The 10,622-nt window shown below is 44.0% G+C and overlaps 1 long non-coding RNA gene across 1 annotated transcript; it reads left to right on the top strand.

Moving 5' to 3' along the window:
- The first annotated feature begins 1,369 nt into the window (after positions 1-1,369).
- On the top strand, positions 1,370-10,205 carry LOC102372949. Its single transcript, XR_323205.3, has 3 exons — positions 1,370-1,440; positions 9,425-9,491; positions 10,003-10,205. It is a non-coding gene; the product is annotated as an uncharacterized LOC102372949 (long non-coding RNA).
- Positions 10,206-10,622: the final 417 nt, after the last annotated feature.

Raw genomic sequence — 10,622 nt, 5'->3', positions numbered from 1 at the left:
CAAAAGATATGCTAGTCTTTTTGAGGCTATGTGTCTGTTTTGGTCTCTTTCTTATGGCTTCCTTTTCTAAAAAATCCCAGCTGGGAGGTTCTTCCATAACCATAAATTTCCCCAAGACAAGGCAAGTCTTCTTCCCTTCTCCTTTCCTCCAGCATGGTTTTAACTTTTTTTTCTGCTTTACTTGATGCTAGAACCAATGCATCAGTTGGTCACCAACAACTTATACACTGCATTGCATAACTAAGAGCCTGGCACAAGTGAAATCCACAACTTTTAACTCAAGAACCTAAACTAAACATCATAAACCCACAAGGACCTGAAAAATCATTTCTCCAGGGTCTGGTGGGGATGACTAGGTAGACTGAGGAGCTACTACCAATCCTAGGACATCCTTCCACTTCCCAATTTCCAGTAACATCAAAGGCATACCTATTCAGATACCTCAACTAAAAGTAAATTGTATGCTAAAAGGGAGCCTCCAATATTAATAACATCTCCTAATCAATAATCATAGTTTCCTAATCTGTAAACTTTAGTCTCAGTACAAAATGTGTCTGGAGTATCTTAGGGCTGCAGCCACTGTCCACTCAAAATCCACAGTGAAGAAACCTCAAATGGCAGCAGGCATCTACAGATATTCCTTGGAAGGATGGAACTGTCTGTTGGTGGCAGTCTCTATGTCAGAAAGAGTTTCTCTATTTACATTAAATGGGCATTGGCTAAAGTGTTAGGAGTCCTAGAAAGAGGTACCAAACCCCAGAATGCTCCTTCCCAGATAAGTCCGCTAACCTCTAGGCAACAGAATAATGTTTGTTCTTTACTTAATTCTTCTTGAATTTTTCACTACACAGAATGAGATCTTCAGCCAGAGGGGGAGAGGTTGCCTTCCTGAGACTTATTTATAGCCTAGTGATCAGGTGTTCTCAGTGAAAAATCAATCTCTTTAAGAGACTTGGGCACTTACCTGCTCAAACTGGAGCAGGTCTGACTATACGTAGAAGCAGAAATCTAGCATCTAAGAAAGTTTATTGATAATAGGAAGGTACACATGGAGCTTATTTGTCTCCAGGATTAGGCAGTGGTTTACCAGCATCTTTAGCCTTAGCATCTAAAGCCAAATTTAGGAAGAGATGAGGAAGCCAAGGTCTTCATTATGTCTGAGTGTAATAGAGAGCCACTACCCCTATTACTGGTAAAGGCAGGGATTTAAGGATAGCAGTGTGGGTGGGCTGAGCCTGGTGCTTATGAAGGCAGTGGATTAATGAGTGAGTGGCCACACCTGGTGGCATGGAGGAGCAGGCCTGGTCAGGGGACCAGAAGTAGGCTGGGTTAGGGGATTTAAACCTAGCCCAAGGCTGTGCTAAGGTAAGTGGGGGAAGAAGTTTGTGTGGTGGTTATGTAAGCTCTCTAGGGAACTGGGTGAGGAAGTCTCTTAGGCAGGTAAGGTCTTCAGCCTGATTTTACAAAGAGAAAAACATTTATTTTGTGGAGTAGGCAATTTGTACTTTTTGGTTTGAGTTAGACTTGTGGGCTGGGTTGTGGCTGTAGAGGTGGAGAAGACTGTGACTAGGGGGCCTGAGTGTGCCACCTTCTCTTGTCATAGGAGCTAAAAGATGCCCCAAGCTAAGGGACAGTTGTTAGCACATGGAGCTAGAACTCTAAAAAGGTGCTGAGGCTGGGCCTAAAGCCCAGAAGCTGAGAGCTTTACCAGTAGGCCAAGGCAGGTGTGGCTGGAGAGAAAAAGGGGCCTAGGCTTTAACAGCTGGGCCCCTGATAAGCCCTCACAATCCCACAAGGACCTGAAAGGTCACTTCTCCAGGGTCTGGTTGGACTGACTAGGTTGGCTGAGGAGATGCTGCCAATCCAATGATACCTAAATGCTGATGTTCATCTTTGGTACCTCACAGGGCCAATCCTTACTAAGACGGAGAATAGTCACACTGTAATATACCAAAACAATTATATTTGTCATGTTATGCAAAGTGGACCAGAGGTCAAAATCCCTCCCCTACTTCCCTTGAGCTGTTTTCCTCTGGAGGGACGGACTTCTTTGTTATGCTAAATGTACTGACAACAAAAAGAAAGATGGAAGGAGAGGCCCAAAGGAACATGTTGCTAGAAGCAGCAGGTCAGATGAATGGAAAGGCCAAGGGTTGATGGCGATGACTCAAACTGCCTTGTGTTTATTTCCCACAGCTATATCAGTTGGTACAGTTGCAAAGGCAGGAAAAAGTTTGTCAGTGTAAGGGCTCGATCCTGTTCTTACTGAAGTCAATAGGGGGATTGTCCTAGATTTTAATGAGAACAGGATTGAGGTATATTGTCTGATGCTACATGTAGCACCATGGACCAGCAATGTAAGGCTTCCTGAAGAGACAGATGAGTACAAGGGCATATCAAGTCCTAGTTAAAGATAAGGAGGAAATTTTAAATTGAGTGCCAGAAAATTTCTTGATGGTGAGAGCTGACTGTGGAAGAGTCTGTAAGGACAGAAAGTGATAGATGTCAGTCTCTTAGGAAACTGAAATTGGGTTGGACAACATACTAAGTATGTCTTGTGGGGGATGGCTTGTCTTTGGCAGTAGAATAGGCGAAAGTCTTTTTCTCTATAGTAAAGGGGCTAGTATTTGAGAAGGATTAATGGGATGACATGGGTTACTGTAGCCTGGTCACTCGGGCATCTGTCCCACGTAATCATGGAAAGGCTGCCATGGGATGCAGTAAGTGAATAAAGGGTAGATGACCACAAGTGTCAAACTCGCCTTGTGTCTTGAGCCAATTCCAAACCATGGGGCTCCTTGTAGGCTGAATTTGGCCTAGGGCATGAGGAAGCTGCTGTGGTGTCGGCAGATGTATTGGGACATGAGGAACCTGCTGTGGCAGCTCCAGCTCTAGACTAGGACATGCAGCAGTGGCAGATCCAGCTCTGGCTCCAACCTGAAGCACATGGCAGTGGCTCCAACCCTGTCATGTCCCATGTTGGAACCAGAGCTGCCATCCCCACATGCCCCCACCATAGAATAAGGTACAGCTCCAGCTCTGGTATGGGGCACATAACAGGGTCCAGCAACCAAGGAGGCAGGGTTATGGCAGTGGCAACCAGCAAAATGGCTAGACTGAGTGGGCTGTTATTCCTGACTCGCCCTCCTGCTGCCAGTAGCCACATACACCAGGGCTTGAGGACTCCAGACTCTCCTCCTGGCCACATCAGTAGTCCAGTGGGTTAGATAGAGCAGCTCTGTGCACCAGATCTTGCCTGTGGGCTATATGTTTGACACCCCTATAGTAGACTGATAAGTGACAGGAAAGGTTGGCTGGAGATTTGGGCAGTAATCTAGAATCTGGGAGACGTGGATTCAAGTTCCTGCTCCACCATGGTCTCCCTGTATGAGAATGGGCAAGTCATTCAAGACCGAATTCTATTTCCCTTTATGCACCTTTAATGAAAGATTTCTAGCAACACGAGTGGTGTTCTGGCTATGTGTGTGTGCACCAATCCATGTGCAGGTGAGCGGAAGTCACAAAAATATAGCTGTCCAGAAACCCATGGTTAAATGGTGATCAGTGTTGAAGGAGGCCTTACTTCTATTTACACCAATAGTTGCTGAGAGAGAAGATCACAGTTCTAGGCCCCATTTGTCCAGATGGGACTTGAACCTGTCTCCCCCTGACTTTCCAACCTAGTGCTCTAACTTCCACACCTGTAGAAAAGGCATTGTCCAATCATTTCTCCAGAAACCTTTTTAAAGCTGGTCACTTGGGCAGCTGAGAGAGAGAGTGCATGAGGGACCACGAAGAAGAGTACCTGCTAGAGCAAGGGTTGGCAAAATGGCAGATCTGGCTGGTGGCCAGACTCAATTTCCCAGCAGCCCCTGTCCATGTCACAGCAGCTGATTTCCATGGAGACCCCAACAGCAGCAGTGCTTTGACAGCATGGGGCTAGAGTTTCCATGGATCCCAGCCCCAGCAGCACTGGCAGGGCATGTGCCTGGGTGGGGAGCTGTTCTGTAGCTCGGGCTGGGATCTTGCAGTGGTGAAAGCTTGGTCCAGTGCTGGGGCAGAGCTGCAATCCGCTGCCTGCATTCTCCTGCACAGGGCATGCAGGCAGCAGATCATAGCCCTCTCCCCACCCAGCTGTGGACCACACTGCCACTGCTTCAAAATCCCAGCCCCAGCAGTGCTGGCAGGGTACACAGCTGGGTGGAGCTGGTCTCCACAGAAACCGTGGCCCTGCACTGTCACAGAGCTGCTGCTGCTGGGGTCCCCTAGGAAACAGTCTGCAGCAATGCTGCACGGGCTGCTGGGAAATGGAGTTTACCATGGGTCCAATCCAGCCCATGGGCCAGACTTTGCCCACCCCTGTACTAGAGGTTATGTCATTCAGCAAGATGGCTATTTTCTTACATGGATAAGAGGGAGCCCTGGGATTTTGCTTCTGGTGGCGGGGGGGAAAGCCTACAGTATATTATTTATTTTACCCAATGGCTATTGCATGCAGGGGCACTTCCCTTTTCCCCAGCTCTAAACTCAAGTATACTCATATGTAGCCACATGCCTACCCAGGGAGCACATATCTGACTGATTATGCTAAATTTATGCATGCTTCCACAAGGTAGGAATGTATGCCAAAGCCAGCCAGATACATGGGTAGAAAACTACCATTTAGCCTTCGAGGTAAATAGAATTGTACTGTCTCTTGTCTCTGTTCATCTATGAAATGTGGGTGTTTTTTTGATAACTGTGCTAAAAATTGTGAGTGGTAAGACATTATTGTGAAGAATGTCTTGCATTTAAAAGCTTGTCTAAGGGCCTTGTTACATGGTAACTTTAGGCAGCTCCTGGAGCTCTTTACTCCTGGATTTTCCATATATTACCATGTGGAACTGGTTTTAAGCACTCTTAAAGTGGGTTAAAATTGCACCACTGCAGAGACGATTTCTCTCATGCGTGTTACACATCTGGTATTATACTAAGGTCTACCTGCCCCACTGGACCCCCTCCCCCCCTCTGGCCCAGATTAGGACCACTGCCCCTCCCTCCCCCCATCACCCTTCCTAGCACACCAGGTCCCCACTCACTGCCCTCAGTTGTTGCCTGCACTGTCTGTCCTGCGGGAGCAGGCAGGGAAGGCTTAACCTGTGTACCTGGCCATGGCTGCTCTGGCTGCTCTCTGGGCTAGGCTTCTCTTGGAGAAGAGCAGCAGCGCAGCAGTAATGGCAGTGGGGGCCGGGCAGCAGGTTAACTCTTCCCAGGACAGCCACAAGTGAGGGGGGTAAGCAGGCAGGAGCCTGGGGGGGCAAGAGCCCTGGAGGTGGAGGGGAACCAAGGGAACCCCAGGGGATAGTGGGTAGGGGGAAACCTAGAATGGGAGGGGAGGGATTCTTGCCTTTCAGTTCTCCAGGCCCCTGCTGGCCTGAACATGTGACTGCTCCAAACTCGAGCTATCACTAACACCAATCAACATTTTAAGCAGCTCGTAATGTAACATGTTGGTCCAACAAAAGATATCACCCTAAGAAATTCTTGCCCCTTGCATAATTTCTGGACCATCATGGCTACAACATCACTCATACACTACCAAGGTAACAAAAGACATACAAGTATGATGGGCAGATAATCAACAGTTTTAATGGGAAGTGGGACTTGTCATAAAAACTTCTTATCCTTTGGTGAAATTCTGTTTTGGCGGTAAAGCTAACTGCGGTATGCTTAGATTTCTATTCTACAATGTTCTAGTTCCAAATGAAATTCCTGATTAAAAAAAAGTTAAGACCCATTGAAGTCAGGATAATATAATAAATGGATTAAAAAGCTGGCTCTGATATACTGGGGGGGGGAAATCATTTTGTGGGGATGTTTCTAGTGGGGAACCATAGATTAACACTTCTTTGCCTAGCTCTAGTCCATATCCTCATCAAGAACTTGGAAGAAAATATGCTGACCTAGTTTGGGGCTGATACAAAAACAGATGGAATAGTAAATACTGAGAGCTGACCAATTCTGGAGTGTGATTTGGCTTACATTTTACACTAATTTGAACAACATGCATCTCAATGCAGCTAATGTTTAGGGCCTACTTGTAAAGAAAAAAGGGAAGTAGCTCATTGTAGGAAGAAAGACTGTATTTTGGAAAAGAATGAATTGGAGAGGTGCCTAGGGGTTCTGGTGAATTAGGTACGGAGCATGGACTCTTGGAACTATGACATGGGAATGAAATAACATAATTCTTGGATGCAAAAGCAGGAAGATAGCACAGTGAGGTGGTATTGCTACTGTGTAGAAACCATGACTGGAAAAATCGTTTGATTTTTAATGCCTGTACTTCAAAAAAGGATGCTAAAACTGAAAAAGCCCAGAAAATGGCTGTAAGAATGATTCAAGGTCAGGAAAACTTGCATTATAGCAATGGAGTAAAAAAGCTTGACCTATTGAATTTATCGAGGGGAAAAAAAATTAAGAGTCACTCAATCACCATCTATAAATACCTAGATAGAGTAAGGCAGACAAGGTTCTTTGGTAAATGTGATATCTTTTATTAGACAAACTAAATAGTTGGAAAAATTGTTCTAGATGGGTGAAAATTATTTGGTAGTAAAGAGGGATGCTTCTAGAGGACAAAAATGTAACTAGAGGCAATGGATGGAAGCTGAAACCTAACATTCAAAGAGTATAATGCATAAAGTTTTACAGTGAAGATGATGATAAAATTGTCAAGGGCTGTGGTGTATCTGCAGTCACTTAGACCTCCTGTATTGATCTGAAGACTCTTTCTGGAAAGGTAGATATTTAGCTCCAGTGGAAGGTACAATCTTGATGCAGGAAATACTAAGTGAATTTCTATGTCCTATATTATGCAGGAGGTCAGAATAAATTATTATAACAGTGTCTCCTGTGCCTTCATCTGCATGCTGACAGTTGCTGAGCACAGTATCACCACTGGATGAATAGATAATGATTTCTATGATGCCTCATCCAAACTGGCTATACCTAATGAACACCCATAGTTCTTTTTCTCCATTGGCACTGCATTGCTACAGAGAGTCTCTCTCACTGCTTCCTTTCTGAAAATAAAAAGTGCAAACAATAACTCCTGATTTTCATTATATTGTACTATTCTTTCTTGTGACCTGAGCTTCACCTTTCTGCACAGACTGACGCAGTTATCTATATCAAATATATTTTACACCTTATTACACAAAACCACTTAGCTAGTCTTTGCAACTTCAAAAATGAGTAGTAACAAAACCTTTTTGCAAAAGAGAGAACTTCTCCACCCTTGCATGTGGTTAGAAGGAAAAAGCATTCTCTCTTGTCAAGACCTTGAGATCCATGATTGAAGTATTAGCTGTAAAACCAAGTAATGACTTGAGTTCAGCTGATTATATGCTTGCAGGTACTAAGTGCTCCTCATTAAATAAGGGCATAGCTAAGAAACTATGCAATATAAATAGCAAAAGTCCACACTACCATTCACCTACATGGTCACATTTATTTTCCAGCTGGTCCTGGAGGTGCTACTTAAGTTTAGTGCAGCAGGTGGACTAATAATATCTGGCAACAGATCTTCAATGGAAGGAATGAGTTCCATCAGCATGATAATAAATAGGCATGTGAGAGAAAAATCAGCCATAGTGAAATCAGGTGAAGGAGGAGGCAAGACAGAGCACCTGCTCCTCCCTCGGCATGCTTTTGACTGCATGTCTTGCACAGCACTTGGTCAGATGCATGTTGTGAAACCAAGGTCAAATGATACAATATAATTATTTTTACAACGGAGATGGAAATAGGTTGGAGTTGGGCTTGTCTGTCTTTGGACATGCTGAAAGACCATTCCTTCCCTAAGGAGTGTACCCTTAGGTTTTTGGTGGAGCCGGTCAGGAATTTTCCTTTAGAATTACCTTTTGACTGAAAACACAGCTTGGGGGCGAGGGAAGTTCCACTGTTTTTCTGCGAGAACACAAAAACAGGGGGTTTTTTGTTTTGGTTTTTGGGGTTTTTTTAATTTCAGGCTACTTTGACCCCAGTCAAAATATAATGATTTTTTCAAAATGATCTGAAATATTTCCTTTTTTGAGTCAACTGAGTGTGCACATGTGGCTTTAGCTTGCCCGGAAACTTTATCCCTTCCTCACAGAAATGTATGTATTTATCACTCTGTGGGCTGGATTACTATGACTGATTGCATTTGTGCTTGACTGAAGAACACAGTGTCCATCAGGCCTGTGCACAAACCTCTCCAAAGGCTGTGGTGCCTGGTTAAAGCCTCACTCTTAATTTTCAATACAATGAAGGGCTCGGTACACAGCCAAATCAAAGATGCATCAAATGACTGTCTGTGGACCACCACAAAAGGTGCATGTCCCTAGAACAGGACTGTCCAACTTCTCAGCCACCAGGGACCACACTCCACATGGGTCATCCCAGCAGGGAGGACATGTTGTATAGGCTACAATAGCACCTGACAGGGATGCCTTGTGTTCCTACTGTGCAGTTGCCTCCTGCCCCACTCCACGATGTGCATGGCAGCTCCTCCCCCACTTCTTTCCCATGCATGCATTTGGGCAGCCCCTACTGCCCACCATGGCTGAGCCACCTGCTGAGCCAGGCATAGGAAGTAGACACTGGGGGTGAATCATGGAGGCCACAGCTGTGGCTGTAATGGGAGTGAAAGGGGGAGCAGCAGCTGGGTGAGATCCTGGGGGCTAGACCCCACAAAGTCTACTAAGGACTTTACTGCTGCAATTCACTACCTGTGGAAGATGTAGTTCAGGTGTCTGATGCCTGATGCATGCTAACTGCAGATGTTGAACCTCAAACAAAATGCTCTGGGTAATTTCAATGCACTGAAATAGATATCCCCAAACTGAAATATTTTAACCTAAACCAATGATTCTCAATCAGGATGCCATGGCACAAGATTCACAAGGTCTTGTCCCAGAGGTTTCAACCCACCATGTTAAAAACATTCTGACTTGCTGTGGTATTTCTGAGTTCTTTGCAACAGGCTAATTGCTCTACTATTTTTCCATAATGAAAAAAGGAGTGAAAGCACTAAGAGCTGACATTCTGAGACCTGCTTTGAGTCTCATATGAGGTGCCTTGACTCTACCAAGATCAAAACCTATGAATTTAAACACTCTATTTCACTCTTAAAATAGCAAATTAAAGTAATTCATCAGTTCCAAATTGAATTTTGTATTTTATTAATTTTGCTTTCTTTTAATTTTTGTCTCAATTCACAATAGAAACATATTGCAATATTCTAATTTTCTTCCTGAGAGGGATTCTAATTTTCAATCAGCTTTGATTTTGAGATGCAAGAAGTGGGAGAAGCAAATTGAGACAGAACAGCAATAACATGTTTATGCATAGGTTAACTGTGTGCATAATGGCAAGATAATATACATCTATATTCTTTCCACAGTGGTAACCTTAGCTGAGCCCATCCGCATTCCTTGGAAATTTTCCGGAGACATCACAGTGGAAGTGAGGTGTGAGCTGATTGATTGCAACAACCAGTTGATGAAGTTCTTTATTTAACTAGAGTTTTGAAACTTCAGTCCTCAAACTGTCATTTCTATAACCAAAATAATGCCAATATATTCTGTAGGTGACTAAAATATGCACATCTTGTGTGTTTAAACGGGAACCAAATTATTAATTTATAAGTTCTGTAAAATATTACTACTTTTTAAAGCTATTTCAGCAGCTAGACGGATGTCATTGGAACACACACAAGCACTGCCTTTATTGTGACCGTTAACTAATCATAATATATTCCAATGTATTTTGCTGTGTTCAGGCAAAAAATTATAAAAAGGACTAGAGTTGATCCCTTACAGTTCAAGGGTAAACTTTCAAAGCATTGCTCAGGGATTTGACCAAGCAATTCCAATTAATAGTTCTCTAAATCCCAGCGCACTGCTTTGAAAATTCAGCCTCAAGGACTAACCTGTTTTCCCACTTTTTTTTTTTTTTTGCCACCTCCACCTTCAATACTAGGTAACCTCAGCTCACCACTACCATCATCTGGATGAACTTCAAACCCGCATAGAGAACCAGGACATGGAGGCACGCACAGAGGGAATGAGGTTAGGCAGAATGTTTTTAAAAGGAAGAAAACATGGAGCACATCATCCTAATGTAGTACACCCAGATGGACAGAGGGAACTTGAAAATCCAGGATATAACATGCTAACTTGCCTGAATGAAGGAGCTGAGTCACAAACAAATAACTCTTCCTTCTGAAAATCTGCAGAAATTCTTCTGTGGTGTTTTGGGTTGTTGTTGTTGGGTGGTGTTTTGTTTTTTGGGTGTTTTTTTTTTTTTTGTGGGGGGGGGGGGGTGGGGATTTTGGGAAGGAAAGGTGATGTATTCTGGATCGCATCTGTTTCATCCACAGAGCTCAGTGCAGTAATAAGGGGACTCTAATTTGGACTGCAGCAACTTAGGTCTTTATTTTTAGTGCACTGTACAATGTGCTTACAGCCAATAGGTGCCATTGTGGGCTGTGAGCTGCTGCATAATTCCCCAGGTGCACAGAGCTTCCTGGAAGCTCCCTTCAAATCATCTTTCCCACAACTTTTGTTCCAGCGTGCAGGGAACCTGCAAGTAATTCAATA

This window comes from Alligator sinensis, unplaced genomic scaffold (assembly GCF_000455745.1).
Source record: "Alligator sinensis unplaced genomic scaffold, ASM45574v1 scaffold866_2, whole genome shotgun sequence".
NCBI classification, from domain to species: Eukaryota; Metazoa; Chordata; order Crocodylia; family Alligatoridae; genus Alligator; species Alligator sinensis.
The sequence above is the reverse complement of the archived record's forward strand: the minus strand, read 5'-3'. Positions and strand labels throughout refer to the sequence as shown.